Genomic DNA, 21,666 nt, shown 5'->3' on the forward strand with positions numbered 1-21,666 from the left:
TTTCAAATGCAAAATAAATTGTTTATGGAAATGAAAACACCTAGATTGATGTGTAGGAGAATGTGTTCTGAATATTGAGCTTAGTAGGTCAAGGTTATTGAAGCTGATATAAAGGCTTTCCACCTATTCAGTGATACAAGTAGCTGCTTGTTAGCTGTTAAATAGAATTTGATTCCAATGTAATTCCTTTAAATTCAATACTGATAAGGCACAAGGAATTATTTATAGATACCATTATGAAATCACTATACACATATTTTCCAAGTGACCAGTAATTGGAGCTATCCTACATATTTTTCAGTAAAAAAAAAAAAAAGAAAAAAAAAGAGACATTTAAACACTGTAGGTAAAAGTAATTAAGGTTTTGTTGTATTTGTTGCGAGTTTATCTTCTTTTATTTAATCTTGGTTTCTCTACATATTTTCATTTCTCTAATTCTGTTTTAACTGAGTTCCTCCATACTTTGAGAAGTATTTTCACAGAGCACACAATATTACTCAAATGTGTTCACAACGAAAACTGCTTCTACTAAATATTGATGTACTTAAGAATTAAGAACTAAAGTAAAAAAAAAATAATCTTCAAGGCCCACTAGAATCAGGAACATAATTTAATGACTCATTGTACACAGTTGATACAATATTAAAAGTACTCCGGGATTTTCATGGAGCAGTTCCTCTAGACGTAAAACAACTTCCTACCACTGCTGTTATCAATTAAAATGCAGGTATTTCTGTTCTATCTAATTGTATGCAAACCAGTAATAACTTGTAAAAAGTTCACTAAAGCAGTATATCAGCACTCTGTGTTATGAAAAACAGACAGAAAATGGTCTTTCTAAAGAAGGACCTGAACTTCAGAGCTAAGCGGATGAAATGAATGCACTTTAAATCTTACAAAAATTTTTAACCGCAGTTGCTTTTTATGAATAATATAATTCTTTTTGAAACATTATGAGTTTTCTTGAGTAATTAAAACCTTAGCTTTTGCAGAATTTTCCTGCCCCAATTCACAGTATAGAATAATCAATTCAAATGAACTTGGTGCAAAATTCGTTGCGTACACTGTGCTGTATATTGGCTTACAAACTCAAGTGTTCAGCAGAATATTGCAGTGTAATTACAGACTCATCCATGTGTTCTCACAGTCTGATCTGTAGACATTCCTCTTCGAGGAAAAATAAAAAATGAGGGTACAATTTTTGGTACAGTTTTTTTGCGGTATGTTTTGTGGGTTTTCTTCTTTTTTTTCTTTCTCAACTAATCCACACATGAGCCACAGACTCACATGTTTCTGAAAAAAATGCATAGCTACAGAAGCTGAGTGGTGTGATCACATTTTCTAGTAAACCTATGGTTTCGGAAAGTTTTCACACTATGCTAACATGAGCTTCTCTCCACAGATTAAACAGAAGGCTTTAAAAATTTCCCTAGTGCATTAAATTTAACACATAAAAAATTACCCTGTGAAACCTGCAAATCTGTGAGTTGGATGGGGAAACAATGAACTTGTTCCTCTCATTCCTTTAATGCATGAGAGGGAAAACAGATCCATATGGTACATATGGGTAGCAGAGCCTATTTTAAAGTTAATTCCAGAACAGGACATTTTTGTCTGTTCACCTGTGAGTTTCTACTATTGGTAACACTTATTAAGTATAGAAAAACAAGGTTCTTCATGGCTGGAATTCATTCAGTATCTGCTACTCAGTAGAAAGCCATCAGTGTTCAAGACAGAATCTCTGGAGTCTGAAATGTGAAAATGTTTGTTTCTCCTTATAATAAATAACATTTCAAATTCTAATCCTTAAGGAATTTAGGCTCCAAACTTGATCAGCCATTAAAATAATCCCATATGTTGGAGACATCTTCAAAACAGATTTGCCTAGTCTGCTGAACGTGGTGAGAAAACACTGTCAACCCTTTCAGAATCTCTCCAATGTCTCCCAGTTGGAGAGAGGAATGTAAGAAAATACCAACCTTCCTTCATACAAATAAAAGAAGGAAATTTACTTTCAAACAAGGAATGCATAAAGGAGCTAAAAATAATTGCAACACCTGCTCAGACTAATGTATAAGGTCTGAAAAAGGGGCATATCTAGGAAAACAAAAATAATAATGGAAATACTTATGTGTAGAAAAACATAAGCCACCTCTGGGTAGATCTATCTATCGAACAGCTTAGCAACATAGGATTCCTTTATTTAAGTATTTGCAGGTTATTGCCATATACTAAGTATATAGTTACCGTAACTATTACTGTAATTCCTGATGGGTACAGCAATCAGATACAATATACTTCAGACAAACATACAGAAATACATTTAAACAGTACTTAAGCATCTGGATATCTTATGCAATCAAATGCCCTTGTATAACCTTAAAAACTGAGGTCCTGATGCTGCAAACTTGCAGATGCCTGTAAAATCTTGAAAACACCAGTGATTGTCCCACTATTAAAGTCACTCAAGTGTGTTATGTGGACATATGCCTCATTGATTTTTAAAGGTTTCCAAAAGAAAAGCTGTAAAAACTTGCTGAATTTGTAGAAAACAAGTGTCTTCCTTACAGCATGATACCTGAAGCATGAAAATACTCATTAAATACATGAAGACAGATTCCTTTTTATAGTTATCTTCTTTTAATGCAAAAATATCGCAGTGCTGTCATATCCCACTGTTCTTGTCTTGTAGAATTACTGAAAGTAGCAGGAAAGCACAGATCAGTTCTACTCATAAAATAACAAAACAATTAAATTTGGCACCTGTATATTATGCAAAAACTGCATCTACTGAAACTAATGGAAAAGCATAATAAGGGGTTATTTTGAAGGCTGCTTTCAATGTTTTACAGACTAATGCTGGCTTCAAATAAATAATGCTGGGCAGGCTTCAAATAAAGCTCAACTTCCCACATGATACGTCACACAAAACCAGTTCTTATTTTCCTTTGGGCACTAGATTTTCTCTAACTTTGAAAATGGAAAAACAAGCAAACAAACAAACAAGCAAATAAATAAATAAATAATTTGCAGTGGATACCAACCATCCTCTAGATAACTTTATTATCCCTGTCAATACTCAGCACCTTAATTCAATTTGAAAACTCTGAGAATGTTACTACAACTATTTTACAAATAGAATCTATGTTATATCCACTCCTGAGCCACAATTGATTCTTTTCAGCATGGAACTCAGCAGTGTCACCAAAATCTCCGAAAGAAAAATGGTTAGCATTTGGTTCTGCAAGTGCCTACATAGTTCCTGATACGTACAGTCCCTGAAAGACAGGTGCAGAGCAGGAAACTAATCACAATATAACTATGGGCCATCTTCATCAGATCACCTTCTCTGATACAGAAGTAGGAACCGAAAACATATAACATCACCTAAACCATGGATTCTTAAATGATCGGACAGCTTTCTATCTAGGCTGGTCAGACCCTGGGTCCTTAATGTTTTGAGTACCCAAGTCAATCTTAGGCACTATTAAGTGCTGTTGTATATGACTACTAAAGACTTCCTAGAGACTACCCAGGGCTTCTGTGAAGCATCATAACTGCAGATTATAAGATGTGACAGGATGAAACCATACATACCTGAAGGCAGAGGGAAAGATGATATCATATGAAATACCTATAGGTAAAATTATATTACCATTGTAGATAGATTCTCAAAAAGAAACTCAACAAGGAACCAGTCTGCAGTAAATCTGGTAAATTAAGTAAGTCAGTAGTAATCTCACTTGCATTGAACTAATAAGTAATTAAGCATTAAGGTTTAGGGAGTAGAAAAGTGTAATTTTCTACTATCCAGACTGGTATTTCTGAGGCCATGCTTAAAGGACTTCTTCAGTATTGATTGGATTGCTCGTGTTTTCACTGTCAGATCAATTTTACTGGATATTTCCATTTGAAAGTTGAAACCAAACTTCTGCAGTGTAATTCAGAGCAGCCACTGCAGAAGAACCTCATAAAGCTGCTTGTGCAACGACGTCATCAAAGAAAAGAAATTGTATCATAAAATCTAAAGATGTAAGAGATCTTGGTCAATCTACTGATTTTTGCACTGAGAATTACAATAAAATTTATCACTGTGGAATTTCTCTCTCGCCTTGTATGTGCCTGCCAAAATGATGCTGCTAGCCATATTTTTTACTCCAAGATTCCTAAGGATCCCCTTGTTGCCAACAGAGACTTGCAAAAAGACAAGGAGTTGGTGTATAACAACAAAAACAAAACTGCAGATGATTTTAGTTTCATTTAATCCAAGTTGATCATATTGAACTGATTAATTTTCCAACCTAGTCAAAACTAATGTGGATAACATCGACTTTGTAAAATTTGTCACTGTTCCTGTGCTATCAGTACACCTAATATTGAGAGATTGACTGGTGGAGTAACTCCCTGGCATGCCAGAAAGGCTTCAGGGAGACACCACCTTGAAAGTGATGGAACCCCTTGCCCTGTCACTGTCTGGCACGGGGGGGACAGGACTTGAGAAATGGGGAGAGCTGGAAGACTCATGGGGGAACCCCTTCCCAACCAACCTCACTTTCCCGTGTGCCCCTAAGTAATAGGTTTGAGGCACTGGGAATTGAAGGGGAGGTTAAACAAGCAGGTGTGGGAAGGTTTGCCTAAGACATTGCCACGGTTGAGGTAGTCAACTCTGCATTTCCAGACTGCCTCTGCCAAGAAAGAAAGATGGATTATTGTTGCAGGCGATTCCCTCCTCATGGGAATGGAGGGCATCATATGCAGACTGGACCTGACTTTTAGGGAAGTGTGCTGCCTCCTTGGGGTGTGGTTCAAGGACATAACTCCCAGAGCTGGTTCACCCCTCTGATTACTACCCACTACTGATAGGTCAGACAGACAGTGACGAAGTAGCTCAGAGAAGCCTGTGAACTATCAAAAAAGACTTCAGGGCTTTAGGGCAGTTTGTTGAGGGAGCGGAAGCATAACTGATAAATTCTCCTATCCCTTCTGGGGTGGCGACAGATGGAGCAGGCTAGGAAAACTCAGGTAATGAATAAGTGGCTGAGAAAACAGTGCTGCCACAGGAACTTTGGGATTTTTGATCATAAGGTTATTTAATCAGCACCTGGTCTAATAGTTGCAGATGGGTGTCACTTGTCTCTAAGACCTAAGAAACAAATCCTAGCCCAACAGCTAGTGGGGCTCACTGAAAGGGTTCCAAACTAGGTAGGAAGGGTATGCAGTGAGGCTCACACTAGATCCAATGAGTGAAGAATGTCGAGTGTAAAGGGACAGAGAAAGGACTGGAGTTACTGTCATGGCAGGAGATTGCGGTGAAAAACCTCTGAAATGTCCTGTAGGACTTCATGGGAACTTCTCAGAGGAGGAAGCATTGCTGACCCGCTGTCTGAAAACTTCTCATGTCCCTCTAGGCAGCAGTGGGGGAAAACTTCATATTTCTTCCAGAGATTTGAGGGAGGGCCCCTCTAGAAAGGTGGTGTATCAGAAAGGCCAGCTGAAGAGCCTTCACACCAATGCACACAGCATGGGAAATAAACAGAAGGAGTTGGAAATCATGATATGCTTGGAAAATTATGATCTGGCTGCTACAATGGAAACATGGTGGGATGACTCACAAAACCAGAAAACCACTGTAGAGGGCTATTGCCTTTTTAGGAGGGATAGCCTAGGTAGGAAGGGTGGAGGAGTTGCTCTCTATGTTAAAGATTGGACAGACTGTGAGAATCAGGACCCTGAACTTTGGGAAGATCAAAGTTCAGGCTGTTTAATGAACCTGTCCTTAGAGACAAAGGAGTGGAAGAAAGTTGGCTACTCTTCAGGGATGCCTTACTGAAAACACAAGAGCTCTCCATCTCTCAGAACAAGCAAGTGGGCAGGGGAGGCAGGAAACTGACAGGGCTTGGCCCTGTAAGGACCTGTAAGTCAGACTGAAGGAAGAGACTGTACCAGCTGTGGAAACAATAATGCGTCACCTGGGGAGAAAACAGGGATGCTGTCTGGATTTGCAGAGAGGAGATTAGAAAAGCCAAAGCACAGATGGAACTGAACTTGGTGAGCGATGCAGCCAGGATTCTTGTATTTCTCACATCCATGGGGACTGGAAAAAAGGAAACATCACTCCCATTTACATGAAAGGAAGGAACGAGGACCTGCAGAATCTACATGCCAGTGAGCTTCACTTCTGTGCCTGGGAAGATCACAGAACAGATCCTCCTAGAAGATGTTGTAAGGCACATGAGGGAGGAGGAGCCAGGATGGCTTTCTCAAGGGATGGTTATGCCTGATCAACCTGATGGCGTTCTATGATGGAGAGACAACACCAGCGGACAAAGGGAAGGCGACTGATGTCATCAACCTGGACTTGTACAAGGCCTTTGACATGGTCTCCTACCACATCCTCATCTTTAAATTGGAACAACATAGATTTGAGGACTATCTAAGGATACCAATGGTATCCACTAGAGGAGGGCTCATCAGCAGGGGCAGGGAGATCATTGTCCCTACCTGTTTTGCCTTTGGAAAGCCCCATCTAGAGTACTGTGTCCAGGTCTGGGGCCCCCAGTACAGGAAAGATGAGTAGCTATTGGAGGTGGTCCAGAGGAAGGCCACAAAGATGATCAGAGGGCTGAAGCACCTTCCCTAGGAAAAGAGTCTGGGAGAGCTGGGCTTGTTCAGTCTGGAGAAGAGAAGGCTGTGAGAACTTGCCGCAGCATTCCACTATTTAAAGGGGGATTATAAAATTATCAACTTACTAGATAGTGATACGACAGGGGGGAATGGTTTTAAGCTCAAGGAGGGAAGGCTTAGACTAGATGTCAGAGGGAAGTTGTTCACAGAGAGAGTGGTGAAGTGCTGGAACAGACTGCTAAGAGTGGGTGTGGTTGCCCTCTCCCTGTAGGTGTTCAGTACCAGATTGACTGGGGCCCTGGACAACCTGGTCTAATACCAGATATGAAGGTTGATAGCCCTGCCTGGGGGAGGGAGGCTGGAACTCTATGATCCTTGGGGTCCCTTCCAACCCAAGCCATTCTGTGATTCCAACTGCACATACACAAAAATTCTGAATGAAGAAACATCCATGGAATACAAATAATTGTAATACCAGCTTGGCTACAAACACACAGATGAGTTTGAAAGAAAAAGGCAACAAATTAATAGTGTTTATATTTTACTAGGAATAACTTCACCAAGTATGCTAAACATCTACTTAACCTAATGTAGTATCTAACCTTAATCCACTTGTCCTTTGTAATTTCCTTATTAGGATGCTAAAATGGGAGTACTTATGTTCATTCACACAAAGATGTACAGCCTTTGTGGGTTTTTTTTGTTGTTCTGATGATTTATTTTTATCATCTATTCTTAGTCAATCTTAAATTCTCTTCTTAATGCTTAAGGGAAGAGCCACAAGTTGTATTAAAAATACATAATTCTACTTACCTAATTAAGAATTAATTTTTTCTGTACTTTATTTCAAAACTTATTTTGAGTAAGCATACAGAACACATAAGAAGCAATCTCAAAAGACATGATCTGGTTGTAATTCTGGTTTCCAGAGATGTTATTTTAAAGTCTTGCTCAATTACAGCACAAGAAAGATGGAGCAGGAGTAATACAGAAGAGCTTTAATTAGAGAGGACAGGAGGATGCCTCACTTCCTCTTGTCACACACAGCTTTCCTGATAAACAAAAGGAAGAAATAAGAAACTCCTATTTTTCTTGTCAAATACTTGTATAATATGGGACCATGTGTGTCAGACTTCTTGTATTCCTCAGGTGTTTTTCTATCACATAAAGATATAGGAAAAAATCCCACTATCCACTGACAGATACATCTGGGTCATGCTAGTACTACAAAGCTTTGTTAATGTGAACAGACTACTCAACAGAGAAATTTTAACTTATATCTTACAACTTGTATATATAGTTATTTATGCTTGTTGGATAAAAAACAATATATCTAAGCAGTTTTGAGATAGTGTAACAACCAGCCATCTCACTGCTGAATGTAATAATTCATCCTGACTTTTTTTTTTCCCTCCCTTTTGGCTTAGATATCAGAGTTTTTCCTCAGCTATAATACCACTTGACTTTGGTTTGAACTGGAACTTTGCCTGGATAAAGAGTACAGGCATAACCGTGGTCCTGAAGACTTAAACAGTGAAGCACAAAAGGATACGTGAAGCAGTTTCAACTTAATTTCAAACTCTCACAATTTCACTACAGAATAATTGCAAAATACAAAAGGTTATTTCAACTAAATCACTTTAGTCAACAGACAATCAACGAGAGTAAGAACTATAATTTTGCTTTAATATTTTCCTTTGATTTTAATGAACTTAAGTGGCAGAGAACTGCATTTTTAAACATTTAAAAAGTATTATAATTTCTAGAAAATTAAAAATACTCTTCACTACTGAGAAGTGGCAGAAAATGTCATAAATTACTCTTAAGAAAAATGTCTAACAGGATCAATGGGATATAATATTATATTCCTCCATTTTAATATCTAGAAATGATATTTCAAAAGATTATAGAGATTAAAAGTTCAGGAAAAAAACTGATCTAATGACTGTATTGCATGCAGGAAACTGCTTAATCATGTCATATTCACAGAAGAGAAAATGGAGAGCAGGTGTACCAACTCATCTTACAGTACAACTTCACATAAATCCCTTACTTAATTCTTTGGATTTATACTGCTTTTTGAGTTGGGTAAAGGAGCAGTGTAAAAATGCTTCTACGGCCTCAGTGTAAATGTTTCTTTAATCCTTTTAAAGCCACAAAACAGGCCCAGCTGAATGAGCAGGAAACTGAGCTGAGGAACTCTCAGTGACCCTATCATACTACTGTCTCTCTTGGCACTGATCTATTGGTCACAAGTTCATCCTGGGAGGGGCACAGAGGTTCAAACATCAGGCTAATTTAAAGCACCAATACATGAACCCTGATAATAATTATGTGCCTATCTGATGGTGACATGCTTTGTAGTAACATGAAGTTTTGCACTGGTAACTTATAGCCGAATTATTAAAATAGTTGAAGAAAACTATACAAAATATAGATACCAAAACAGATTATGTGATTAAATAGTTTGAAATAAAAATTTCTTGTTTACACTGAATTTTGTGCTGCCAAAGCAAATTAATGAATTCAAACCCAGATTATACAGCTTTATTGTTTTTCTTTTGAAGTAGAAAGGTAGGGGGATGGAATTTGAGAGAGAAATGTTCAAGTTCTTACACCAAACTGTAAGAACTAGGAAAGTAGTCTGTTAAAATGTACTGGTTTAGGGCTTAGACTCCCATTAACGTGGCCTGAGGGAAAATACAAACACTTTTCCTGAAATTAAACTTTGGGTTTGCCCAGTATAATAACCACAAACAAGAATAACAACAGGCCCCAACTTTGTTCTAAGCTGTATTAAAATACAGCAAGTATTAAAAAAAAAAAAAAAAAAAAAAAAGAAATCACTCATTTGAGATTAACAGATTAGGAGAAACTGATTTTCATAACCTCTCCCACTTGCACTTGCTTTCAAATTGTAAGTTTTCAGGTGAAAGTTGTGCTTGATTCTTGAAGTCAAGCACACTTAAAGAATGTGAATCAAACTTCTGATAATCACTATCACTGAAGAGCATGAATTTTACCTAGAGAAAATCAATTCTCTGGTTTTGATGCTCAGTTTTGCAGGTGACAATACAAATGGATTAGTAAATGAAAGTCACCATACTATAAAACAAGTACTTCCTTCCCATTTATAGTGATGGGATATCCTAATACCATAAATCTTAAAAATCATTTTAGACCTGGATATGCTTAAATTCTGATTCATATTCTCAGCTCCTTTTCCTAAATAAACTATATAGAAGGTGATAATGTGCTGCTGCAAGTGCTACCTTTTCCTCTCTCCCCTGAGGTTGTAGCAAGAGCCTTCTGCAGTTGCACAATGGAGATGGAGTGATAAAAGTTTAGGCAATTTAAATAACTGAAAAGGATATATAACCTAAGTGTATATATTTTTCCATCACCCCAATAATCCATATTCTTATAGTGGATTTTAAATCTTAATAAATTAAAAAAAAAAAAAAAAACTAAAAAAATTTAAATTCTAAACCTTGTGGATTTAGAGTTATATTAAGAATCAAGTTTCAAGAGATTTTACTTAACAGCAATGGTTACCGCAAATAGATGTATCACAAAAGTAGATACATCATGTAGAGAAGTACAGACAGTAGAGCAAAGATACAGTCAATGGAAGAAGTTGAAGGAATTCAGTCAAATGTAGTTGAAAGAGGTTAACTACTCAGCGAATGTCTAGAAAGAAGCCATTCAGTCATTTCAGAAATGACGAAATGTAGACAAAACAACAAAAGTTCAACATAATAGTTGAACCTTACGCCAACTTTTAGTTGGACAGAAAGCCAAAATGCTACCAAAATTGCTTCAAATAATATGCGCCACAAATACGATAATAAAGCTAAAGACTAATATATGGGTAAAATGAAAATTGTTTCAAACCTTGTAACATTTCCTCAGTATTAGAGACATCAATTACATAGACTTTTTTTCTACAGAAAAAAATGTAATCTTTCAAAATAGATACTTTAAAATCTTTAAGAGTGACAAAAAACACATGTGATAATTGAGTCCAATGGGATATTTTTGTTTTCTAGTAACTGATGAGTAGATTTACTTATAAGAATTGTTTTCAAATCACTATCTGAAACCATCTTTGATCGGATATCAGACATCTCTCTTTGCTGATTTACCACATTAAATTCACTCAACTCAAAATAAAAAGTGTTATTAACTACGAAGAAGGCTACATTTTCCATACTAAGGTATTTTTCATATTCATGCAAATAATGTAAAGAACTATCATTTTAATTGTAGTACTGAATTATGTTAATGGGAAATTATAGTCTGATTTGTTTAAGAACATAACTGATGATTTTCACTGATGGTTTTGATGGGTGAATAACAGCAACTATGCAGACGTACAGATATCTTCTCACCTGGCCAGCATTCACAAGTAAATTAGAGGCATTTCCTCAGAATTTCAATGATCAGAAGAAACTTCTGACCTTTACTCAACAGGGCAGAAAGACTAATTCATGCGAACATTTACATTGAACTTTAAGCATTCTCCTGTAGTCTTTACCTTGAGTAGTTCGAAATGCAAGACATTAGTTTTCATCAAAAAGCCAGTCTAGGATTTTAAAGAACGATGAATGCTAGACAAATGAACCTTATGGCCAGTGCATTTCAAGGTAGCTTGCACTTTAGGGAACTGCTGTAAATGCTGTTAAGATAAACTCTAGTATTTTCCAAACATTCTCAGTCTTCTTCATAAAAAAGTAAAAATGTCTATTTCTTCTAGTTGTGCAATAGATACTTAAGCTGACTGTTCTAGCACACATCAAATCTACAGATAGGCAAACTCCCACACATCTTTCTGTTTGGGCAAAACTGCACAGAAAGCACCTAGTCAAGAAAAGCAGAAAGCCCAACTAGGATTCCGGATTCTAAAAGTAATCACAGCTCTACCACATTAAAGTAATGATTTCTTTACACAATACCAGAAAAGAAACCTTACAGCTTAGCTTTTTCATTGCTTCACAGGAAGACAGATGTGGTTTATAACAGCTTGCCAGTGATTCTTAAATACAAATACAGTACAGTTGCTTAGTTTCTATAACATTAGAAAAAAACAAGCTAATGCTGCCCCCTTTCCCCCCCCCGAAATCTCATTTTATTATCTGCAATTATTAAGTGTGCATTTATGTTTTGGTAAATATTAAATAAATACAGTGTTTAACTATGCATCTTCTAAAAGTTATGGGACACGATGTCACAAATCACATGGGAACACACAGAAGTACAGTGATTTTCTCTTACGGTGGTTATAGCCTTGCTCACAGCTTCTGACAATTAAAGTGAGATGGGATGGCATGTGACAAGTGACTGTGGACTGAACAAACCTAAGTCTATTATTCAAGTGATTTACTTGATACTCAAGTCCTTACATGTAAACTTATTTCTTAACCTCTGTAAGCTAAAATATGCCCTTTGAAGTCTACAGAAGCTGCATACATTAAGCAGTTGTCTGATACATGCAGTTTAGTTGGTTTCCAGTAAACTTTCCCAAAGGAAGATCAATGCCAGAAATTCAAATTTGCTTGCTGACTGTGTGGATAGTAGTTTAGCAACACAAACACAGAAAATGGTTGCTATATGCATTTGTCTCACAAAGTAATCTTTGTCATTTAGAACATTGCTTTCAATAGCCTGTTCAACAACTACATAAAAGGTAAAATATCCGAGTATTGCATTTTTGCCTGCTATAAACATGCAGATGATAACACTGAATGAGTACTTCATGAAGCACTCAGTAGCAATGAATAGGCAGTAAATTACTTAACTATGAGATTCATAAGTAACTTTAAATTAGAAGCTGACAATAAAAATATAGAAACTGAACAACAGAATAATTTCGTATCTTCCCTTCCCATAAAGCTTACTAAAACTTGTGCTGTGGAAAATACCTGGTTTTGAACAAAAGGCAAATAACATTTATTATGTATATTATGTAGAAGAAACCTGAACACTTTCCATGTTTTGTTGTTTTTTTTTTAAATATGAAGCAAAGAATTTCCTGACATTTCTAGCAAAAATAATTACAAGCAGAGTTCAGTTTGAAGCACAGTGGTGACCAATTAGAAAAACTTTAATAATCGAAACAAATAAAACATTCAGATTTGTTATTTATTTACTTTTTAACTTATTTCAGCCTGACTCAGTTTCTAGACAGTTTACACAGACATCATCAGCAGGAAAAAACACACTGCTATTAGTAGATATAAAATTTTCAGATAAGTTACTCTCATAGTGGCTAAAAAAGAAAAATGAACTCCAAAACACTGTTGTTTTTCCTCAGTTTATTTGCTATTTTATAAACATGGATGAAGGAATTATGAGAGACAAATATGGCCCCAGTCAGTGGAAGTCAAAAGAGGGCTAACTGTTGCACAATTGATGAGTTAAATTACTCCTTTTGCTGCCCTAAGTACTCATTGATGAGACAAGTGTTTTAGAAGTTGCGAGGCCTTATTTACTTTGAGGAGGCCACTGGCAGATAAGCCAAGATACCCCAAACCAGTAGGAAGTAAATGTGACTTTCTTGAACTCCTCTGTACAAGAGCAGAAGATAACAGGAAGAATGAGAACTCAGCCCGAACTCTGTGGGTGCCGTACTAGTCTGCACAGATGTCCCCTTTAACAGACAGACATATACTTGCTTAAGTTGATATTACACAGCAACTTGAAACTTGAAACTTGAAAACATTTAAGTGATCCGATGTCCTCACTAGGAGACTAGAAGAATACCCTTTGAGCAAGTGACTGCATGGAAAACCAGCGTCCAGACAGAATATTTCTTTTGAGAGCACAAGTGTTCCAGTATTCTCTCAAATCAATCTCCTGCAGTCTTAAAAAATAATAATAATAAAATAATAATTTGAATGCTATGCTGATGTTCCTTTTTAAGGAAAGCTTGATGCAGCACTGTATGCCTTCCTCTGAGTAAGGCTCTTTTGTGCAACTTACACATCTTGGAAAGGGAAAAGTATTTTGTCAGTTGTGACACTGATCTTCGAATGAAAGTAATTTTGAAAGGGAGGGTTTGCTTTTTTTTTTTTTAACCCTGAAAAAATCCTCACTATTTTCCACTAATAAAACTGTTGTAAACACATTACAGCGGCATAGTTTGTGGGATCCACAGCATGGCTAGAATGGACAGGGAACCAAACGGGGATAACTACAACAAAGCTCTACTGGCTGCTGCAGTCACTGACAAAAAACAAAAAAGTCAGACATACAAGAATAGTGGTGAAGCTGATAGCCTGGAATAATACCTAACTCCATTTGTTCATCTAGTTTTTCTATGGCTCTGCATTTCACATCATGAACACTGAGTACATACAGAGTCAAAGTACTGAATATATAGATAGAAACACTTGTGATAATTCTCCTCAACACTGGTTCTTAAAGACGGCCAAAGATGCTATCTTCTGTTTCAAAGTAAATTGTGTTTACATTGCCTATGAAGACATATTTCATTTAAAATGTGTTTCAGGCGAATACAGCATCTAAAAAAAAAATTGTCAAACTGATCAGCTTTTGACACAGTTTATTTGTTTTCATTCCTAAAGTGCTTACAGAAATGCTTTAAAGTAATATTCAACTCTCCTGGCCTTGGTGACGTGCTGAAGGCACACTACAAGAAGTTTCTACTTTTAAGTACAAGGTTACAGTCAAATAACTTGACGGAAACAAAGCTTTAATGAAGTTCACATAAATATTATTTCATTATATGAAAGCATAATGAATTTATTACACACTTGATTCACCAAGGTTATAGAGACAACTAGAAGCAGAAGTATTAACCTAGTACTGAATTAGACTTTAAGTCAATTTCATTTTTACCATCTTACTGCTTAACATAAGTTTGTTTTGTTGTATTTTCCCCCCTTTTTATACACAAAAACTAACTGCCAAAAATAAGAACTCAAATCAGGAATATCTATATTTAGTAGTAGCAATAAATGCTTTATAATCCACATATGGGTCCTACAAATGTGGTAGTAGCAGCAACTATCAAGACAAGTGCTTCCTTCTACACTTCTCTATGACCTAGCATGCAGACATATTGCCTTGTTAAAAAAACAAGTAAACAGTAGTATTAATATTTTTAGTTTCTATTTACTTTGTTTATATAACAAGAAAAAAAGAATAGACTGTACTCAACATTTCAGTACAACTTAGACCAATGTCCAACTAGCCCAGAGGCAAACAGCAAGTATCTAGCAAAAAAGTATAGCTAGAAAAGCATGCACTACCTCAGTTACTACCTTTGCCAGTGCAAACTATTTTTGCATTTAACAGTTCTTGGCAGAACTTTATTCCAATGAATTCTCAGTCAATTCAAAACAACAACAAAAAAGCAAAAACAAGGTTTAACATCTGCAACAGCCAGTTGCATATTATGTAAAGAACTGTGTGCTCCTGCTTATTTTTCAGCTGGTATCATCTAACTGCATTTTTTGACAATCTGATAAACATTAATCTCATATTATAAGTATCGTTATTTACAGGGTTTCATGACTAGCATTCAAAGGCAAACCTTTATCAGAAAGAACTGTTTCATCACAAGACCCTTCTGCAACTATTTAGTTAAAAGACAGCAGTCTCAAGGCTTCTGCTAAAAAAAAAAGGTCACAGACATCTTGGAATCGACTTACACCTTAACATACAGAATATAACTAAGAAGACAGGCATTTCTAAATGTTTGTATTTTCCTTGATTTTAATAAAGATTTTTTAATTATTTTTACAAATATATTTTAAAAATTGTATATTCTTGGTGTATCAACTCCAAAAATAATCAGAACAAATACAAAATAATGAGTAAACTCCAGACATGCTCTTGAAATGTTTCTTCATGAAATGTGGAAAAGACAAAAGCACATCACATGTAGAAATCCAAGAAAATTAAAATTAATTGAAAATACTAAATTATACTCTTGCAACTACATAACTTCTATTTGAGAGAAATCCCTTATTGTGCAGGAAAAAGTTATAAATTTATTGAAAGTACCAACACTGTTGCAAGAATGTTATGAGAGTTACCAAATGACAATGGGAGTTTTGATGATGTATCTTCAAATGTAAAAATCAAAATCAAGCAATAACCCCTTATTAACACTTTATAAAGAAACGTACATATCAAGTATTTCCATTCTTCCAGAATCAGAAATGGCAGCAATTACATTTCAACCTATCCTTAAACACAGTCACATTCTAGCCTAGGTAGGGTTTGTTTTTTTTTGTAACGAATGCCTCATACTTGTGTTTATTCCTCTTTGCAGCAGCCACAGAACCCTCACAGTTGGAAGACACCTTCAATGGTTATCAAGTGCAACTCCTCTGCAATGAACAGCTAAATCAGGTTGCCCAGGGCTTGATCCAACCTAACTTTGAAAGTCTCCAGGGACAGGGCATCAAGTAGATGTCTAGGCAACCTGCTCCAGTGCCTCACCACCCTTAAAATAAAAGACTTTTTCCTTATATCTGACCTAAATTTACCCTCTTTGAGATTGAAACCAGTTCCCCTTGTTCTATTACCACAGACCCTGCTAAAGAGCCTGTCCCCTTCTTCCCTGCAGCTCCTCTTTATTCAAAGGCCACGACCAGGTCACCTCAGAGTCATCTCTTTCCCAGGCTGAAGATTTCCAGCTCTTTCAGTCTCTCCTTGTAGGAGAGGTGTTCCAGCCCTTGGATCATTTTCTGTGGCCCTCCTCTAGACACACTTCAACAGGTCCATGTCTTTCTCATACTGACGACTCCACATCTGGATGCAGTACTCCAAGTAAGGCCTCACCAGCACTGAGTAGAAGGGTAGGATCAGCTCCTTCAATTTGCCGGCCATGCTTCTTTTGATGCAGTCCTGGATATGATTGGCTTTGTGGTTTATGTCCAGATTCTCATCCACCAGTACACCCCAGGTCATCTTCATCAGGGCTGCACTCAATCCTTACATCCCCAGTTTATACCCACAGTGATTACCTCAATCCAGGTGGAAGACACTGCATTTGAATTTGTCAAACCTCATGAACTTCACCTGAGCCCACTGCTCAAGACTTTCTAGGTCCCTCTGAATGGCATCCTGTCCCACTGGCATGTTGACTGTACCCCACAGATGAATGTCATAAGCAAACTTGCTGAGGGTGCACTTAAACTCACTGTCAGTGTAATCAATGGAGATATCTAAGAGTGTCGATCCCAGCACTGAGTCCTGTGGGACACCACACATCACCAGTCTCCATCCAGACATGGAGCTATTGACCACCATTCTCTGGACTCGATCCCACAACCAGTTATTTATCACTGAACATCCACAAGTCCACAACTCATCAAATCCATATCTTTCCAATTTGGGGAGAATTATCTTGTGAGGTACTGTGTCAAAGGCCTTACTGAAGTCCAGATAGAAGACATCAGTTACACTTCCTTTGTCCAATGATTCAGTGATACCATCATAAAAGGCCACCAGGTTGGTCAGACAGGATTTGCCCTTGGTGAAGCCTTGCTGGTTCTCCTGTATCACCTCTCTATCTTCCTCAGCACAGAGGTGAGTGTGATAGAAGCTCAACCCAGGTATGCCCTCCTGGACTTACCTTTTCTGGTTGAGATATCTGTAGAATCCTCTCTTCTTCTTCTTGACACCCCTTGCCAAGTTTAGTTCAAGCCTGGCCTTGACTTTCCTCACCACGTCCCCATACAGCCAGCCAACTTCCTTATGCTCTTCCCACAGTACCTGCCCATTTCCACTGCCTGTGCATTTTCTTCTTGCTTTTCAGTTGGACCAGCAGGTCCTGGTTCAGCCAAGTCAGCCTCTTTCTAAGGAAAGCTTCCTTGAAGATTTGCCTGTTTTGCAGCACACCCTTGCCCATGTTGACAGTCTCCCAAGGTGCTCTGCTGACTAACTTTTATCTCTTCGGGGAGTTAGTTTTCCTGAAATTTAGCATCCTAATTTCATTCTTTTCCTGTCTCATATCCCTCAGGTGCATGAACTCCTCCATGGTCACTACAGTACAGGTAGTATCCAATTCTGATATTACAAATCAATTCAATTGCATTGGTGAGCAATGGGTCCAGTACTGAACAAGCAGGAATGCAATTACTTGACTCAAAGTTATCCTCAATGCATTCCAAGAGTCTCTTGGATTACCTACAGCTTACCACACTACTTTTCCAGTAGATATCTGGAGGATCCTCCCAGCAGGATAAGCACTTGAAATAGTGACACCTCCTGTACTTGGAGGTAGAAGGACTCATCAACAGGCTCTGCTTGATTGGGTAGCCTGTAGAATACACTGATCACAAGGCTCTCTTTGCTGCCTTGATTTCTAATGGTTATCCATATCTTTTGACTTGCTCATGACTATTCTTTAGTGACAGCTCTTCACATTCTACTTATTTACTGATGTAGACAGTAGCACCCCCTCCTATCCTTCTTCACAGAATCACAGAATTGTAGGGGTTGGGAGGGACCTCCAGAGATCATCGAGTCCAACCCCCCTGCCAAAGCAGGCTCCCTACACCATGTCACACAGGTAGGCGTCCAGGCAGGTCTTAAATATCTCCAGAGAAGGAGACTCCACCACCTCCCCGGGCAGCCTGTTCCAGTGCTCTGTCAGCCTCACTGTAAAGAAGTTCTTCCGCACATTCGTGCGGAACTTCCTATGCTGTACTTTCTCACCTGTCCCTTATGTTTGTGGTCACCAACAGCCACACTCCAGTCATGGGAATCATCCCACAAGATTTCAGTGATGGCAAATATATCCCAGCTTTCTAGTAGCACAGTAGCTTTCAGCTCCTCTTGTCTGTTTCCCAAGTTGCATGCATTAGTGTGGAGGCACTTCAGCTGGGCAGCTTGTCTTGTCACTTCCTTAAAGGATAACCTCTTAATTCCTTCAAAATATTTCCCTTGATTTTCCCCATTGCCTTCTCCTATTGTCCCATGTCAATTTAAGTGACCCAACAGGTACAAAAATAAAGTGAGAAATGACGTATGCAAAGTACATACAATACAACATTGTCAAGTTTCTTATGAAAGGAGGGAATGGAACAAAATATCCAAAACAAAAACAAGTTGCAGCTTTGTAAATTATATTACTTATATTCCTTAAAACATAGTATGCTGAAGTCAAGTAAAAAAATGGCTCATGGTAATTTGTAATTTCAATTCAATGTAATTCAATTCAATGTAATTTCATTAATTTCTTACTTGAGTATTCCCTGAGAAGAATCTTTATCCATTAAATTTGAGAATACAAACAAGGGATTAAACTATGTTGGGAATTAACATTAATTGAATTGAAGAACAGCTTCCACAAATATTTTTCATATTGGCTTTATCTATTTAGCACTGTTGTCACAGTGCACAGTGCAGTGTTTATGAAACTAGATCTTAATGGTTCTGGAAAAAAACTGATATTTGAGAAATATGAATTATTTGCTTTACATCTTAGCTGTGAACGACTGCACATCAAAAATTAAAAACAGTGCTGTAAGAGAAGTGGCAAATCAAAGTTACCTTACAGAAACTGAGTTGCTTCTTACGGAAAGATTTTTTTAAAACATAAAATAATTAGGACAGAATAAAGAAGTGCATATAGAAACACAAAAAAATTGAAGGACGTGTCTTTCAATCCATCTTCAACATTAACAAAATTGAGGTGATTGATAGATGCTCAATGGACAACATATTTACGCTCATACCCCCCATAATCCAGCCTACTATACAGCTATTATATGGCTATTCTAATAAGCCAAAGTTCTCTTAAGTAAAACTGTACAACAAAATTCACATACTGAAACAGAAAATTCTAGGCTAATATAGTTTTCTACTGTTTTGAATGTAGACAGAAAATAGTCAGACTCTCTTATTCCCTGTGGCTGATATTAGAAAATAAAAAGATTTAGGCTCACAAGAAAAGTTGAAAAGACCCCAGTGAAGAAATCTGAAAACTATAGAAAAAAACTCCTCACAAAAATATTTCATATTATTGAAACATTTGGCCTAATGTATTTTAAATTACTGCAAGTCACCCTTTTAGAACTCAATTCAATTATGCATTTGATACTCCTGGAAATAATTATTTTAGAATGCACAACGCATGTACTGCAATCATTAAAAACTCAACCACGGGAATGGAAAAAGAAATTAAGCACAAAGGGAAAACAGTGCATAAATGTCTCACACAAAATCTCGTATCAACAAGTATAAAGAGAAAATAATCCAAGTAATTATTTAAAATGTCAAGTGTGCCCACAGTCAAAACCGTAGGATGGATAACTGACTCTAAAACAATTCTTGTAAAATGACTAGGAAAATTCAGTTGAAAGTTCTGTATTCCATTAGAAGGCAGATATTTTTGAGGCCTTTATATTCACACAAAAATCAAAAAGGACTTTCATCATTTATTTTTAAAGGCGCATATGATATAAAACTCCTTATGTAAAAAGAATAAAAAAACTCCCCAGTGATTATGAAACAGAATTTAACCCTCAAAAAATCCATGTGGAAAAATAAAGTACTACACCAACACTCCACTGCAGAAGAGGCAGAAGTATAAAATGCCAAAAATCTCACAAAAATCTCACTACTTCTTGACAGTATTTTTAGTAGCTTTGTACAGATGAATAACTAACAGAAATTACTACAGCACTGTTTTTTTTCCCCCCAAATACTTTTAGAGATACATACAACAGACTATTGGGAATGCAGTAACTGCACTGCTAGGTATTGATGCCTTTTACTAAAGAAAACAGTGAAAACAGAAGTGGGATGTGGTTATTTGACCTTGTCACCAAAGGACCAGACAAAAACAAAAGTTAAGCAACAAATAAATGAATAAATAAATAAATAAAGCACGCATGACCAAGTATCATCCTGACCTCAAACATCCCTATTTGAATCATAAATTCATGAGCTGTTTCCTAATACTGCCTATGTAATGAACTAGAAAAGAACTGTGGTGTTCCAATAAAACAATTCTGTTACTACTGTGGAAAGGATTCGTATATGATTGCAAAATACTAGTTTGGAAATCTATTCCAGCTTTAACACCAGAAAATGTGGTTAGAAATAAAAGTGCTTTCAGAAGTAAATGTAAATACAAAAACAGAGATTTGACCCTGAATGAAGAGAACCCACACAACCGTCACTACAACTTTTTAAACAACCCCTGGTCTTGTGAAGTATTGTATTTTAGTTAGTAATCACTGAACTGTCAAGGTAGTTTTTGTGGTGTATCGCTAAGCTATATACTCTTGCTGCAGTTTTCACTGGTAACTAAGGTCTCTTTTGAATCCTGAGATGCAGCAAGTTTCAGAACATGCAATTTATAACTGTCAGAAAAATGAAGGCTTGAATTGGACATTAAAACTGATTTAATTAAATTGATTAAAAATAAAATGGATTGATTATATTGACGTAATTTAATTAAAACTGAATAACATTTGTTTAAAGGGCAAAATATTGCAAAAAAAAAAAAAGTGATATCCACATGCATTTCAGCTATCAGAATAATGTACACATTCCTTGAAATTAATAAATTTATAAATAATTATAATATTTCTGCATACAAAAACTTAATTTTTTTTCATTGAATTCACCAAATTCATATGTAAAGTTTGAGACTCAATCTAAAAGCAGTTCTCTGAACATTAACGATATAGCAGTGAACTGAAAACAAGATCACAAGACAACTTTTCTTTGTCTGCCATTTGAGCCAATATCTTACCAGATTTCCCCGTCTTGCTAGCAGAAGATAATAAGATCAATGACAGTGGATAAAATAAAGAATGCAAATATGTTTTTGCAGAACTAGGGTGACAAGGCTGATTTCTGGTGGATAAAACATGTGGACAAATAGTCCAAAAGATCACAAGTGATTTACTTCATATTGCAACGGACTGGAGTGTCACAGTCTTTTTGCTTATAAGAAGTTTTGTGGTGCTAAGATACATAATGAACAGGAAAGAAAACAAAACAAAACAAAAATAATAGAAGCATAAGTATAATGCAAATAAATATATTCAA

The 21,666-nt window shown here is 36.7% G+C and overlaps 1 protein-coding gene across 6 annotated transcripts in view; it reads right to left on the reverse strand.

Annotated features, from left to right (window-relative positions):
- The window catches only part of CCDC91 (coiled-coil domain containing 91), a 170,444-nt gene that overhangs the window by 58,882 nt on the left and 89,896 nt on the right, over positions 1-21,666 (reverse strand). The gene's annotated exons all lie outside the window — the stretch shown is intronic.

The sequence above is a fragment of the Coturnix japonica genome, chromosome 1 (assembly GCF_054131305.1).
Source record: "Coturnix japonica strain WE chromosome 1, WE-NBRP24, whole genome shotgun sequence".
Lineage (NCBI taxonomy): Eukaryota > Metazoa > Chordata > Aves > Galliformes > Phasianidae > Coturnix > Coturnix japonica.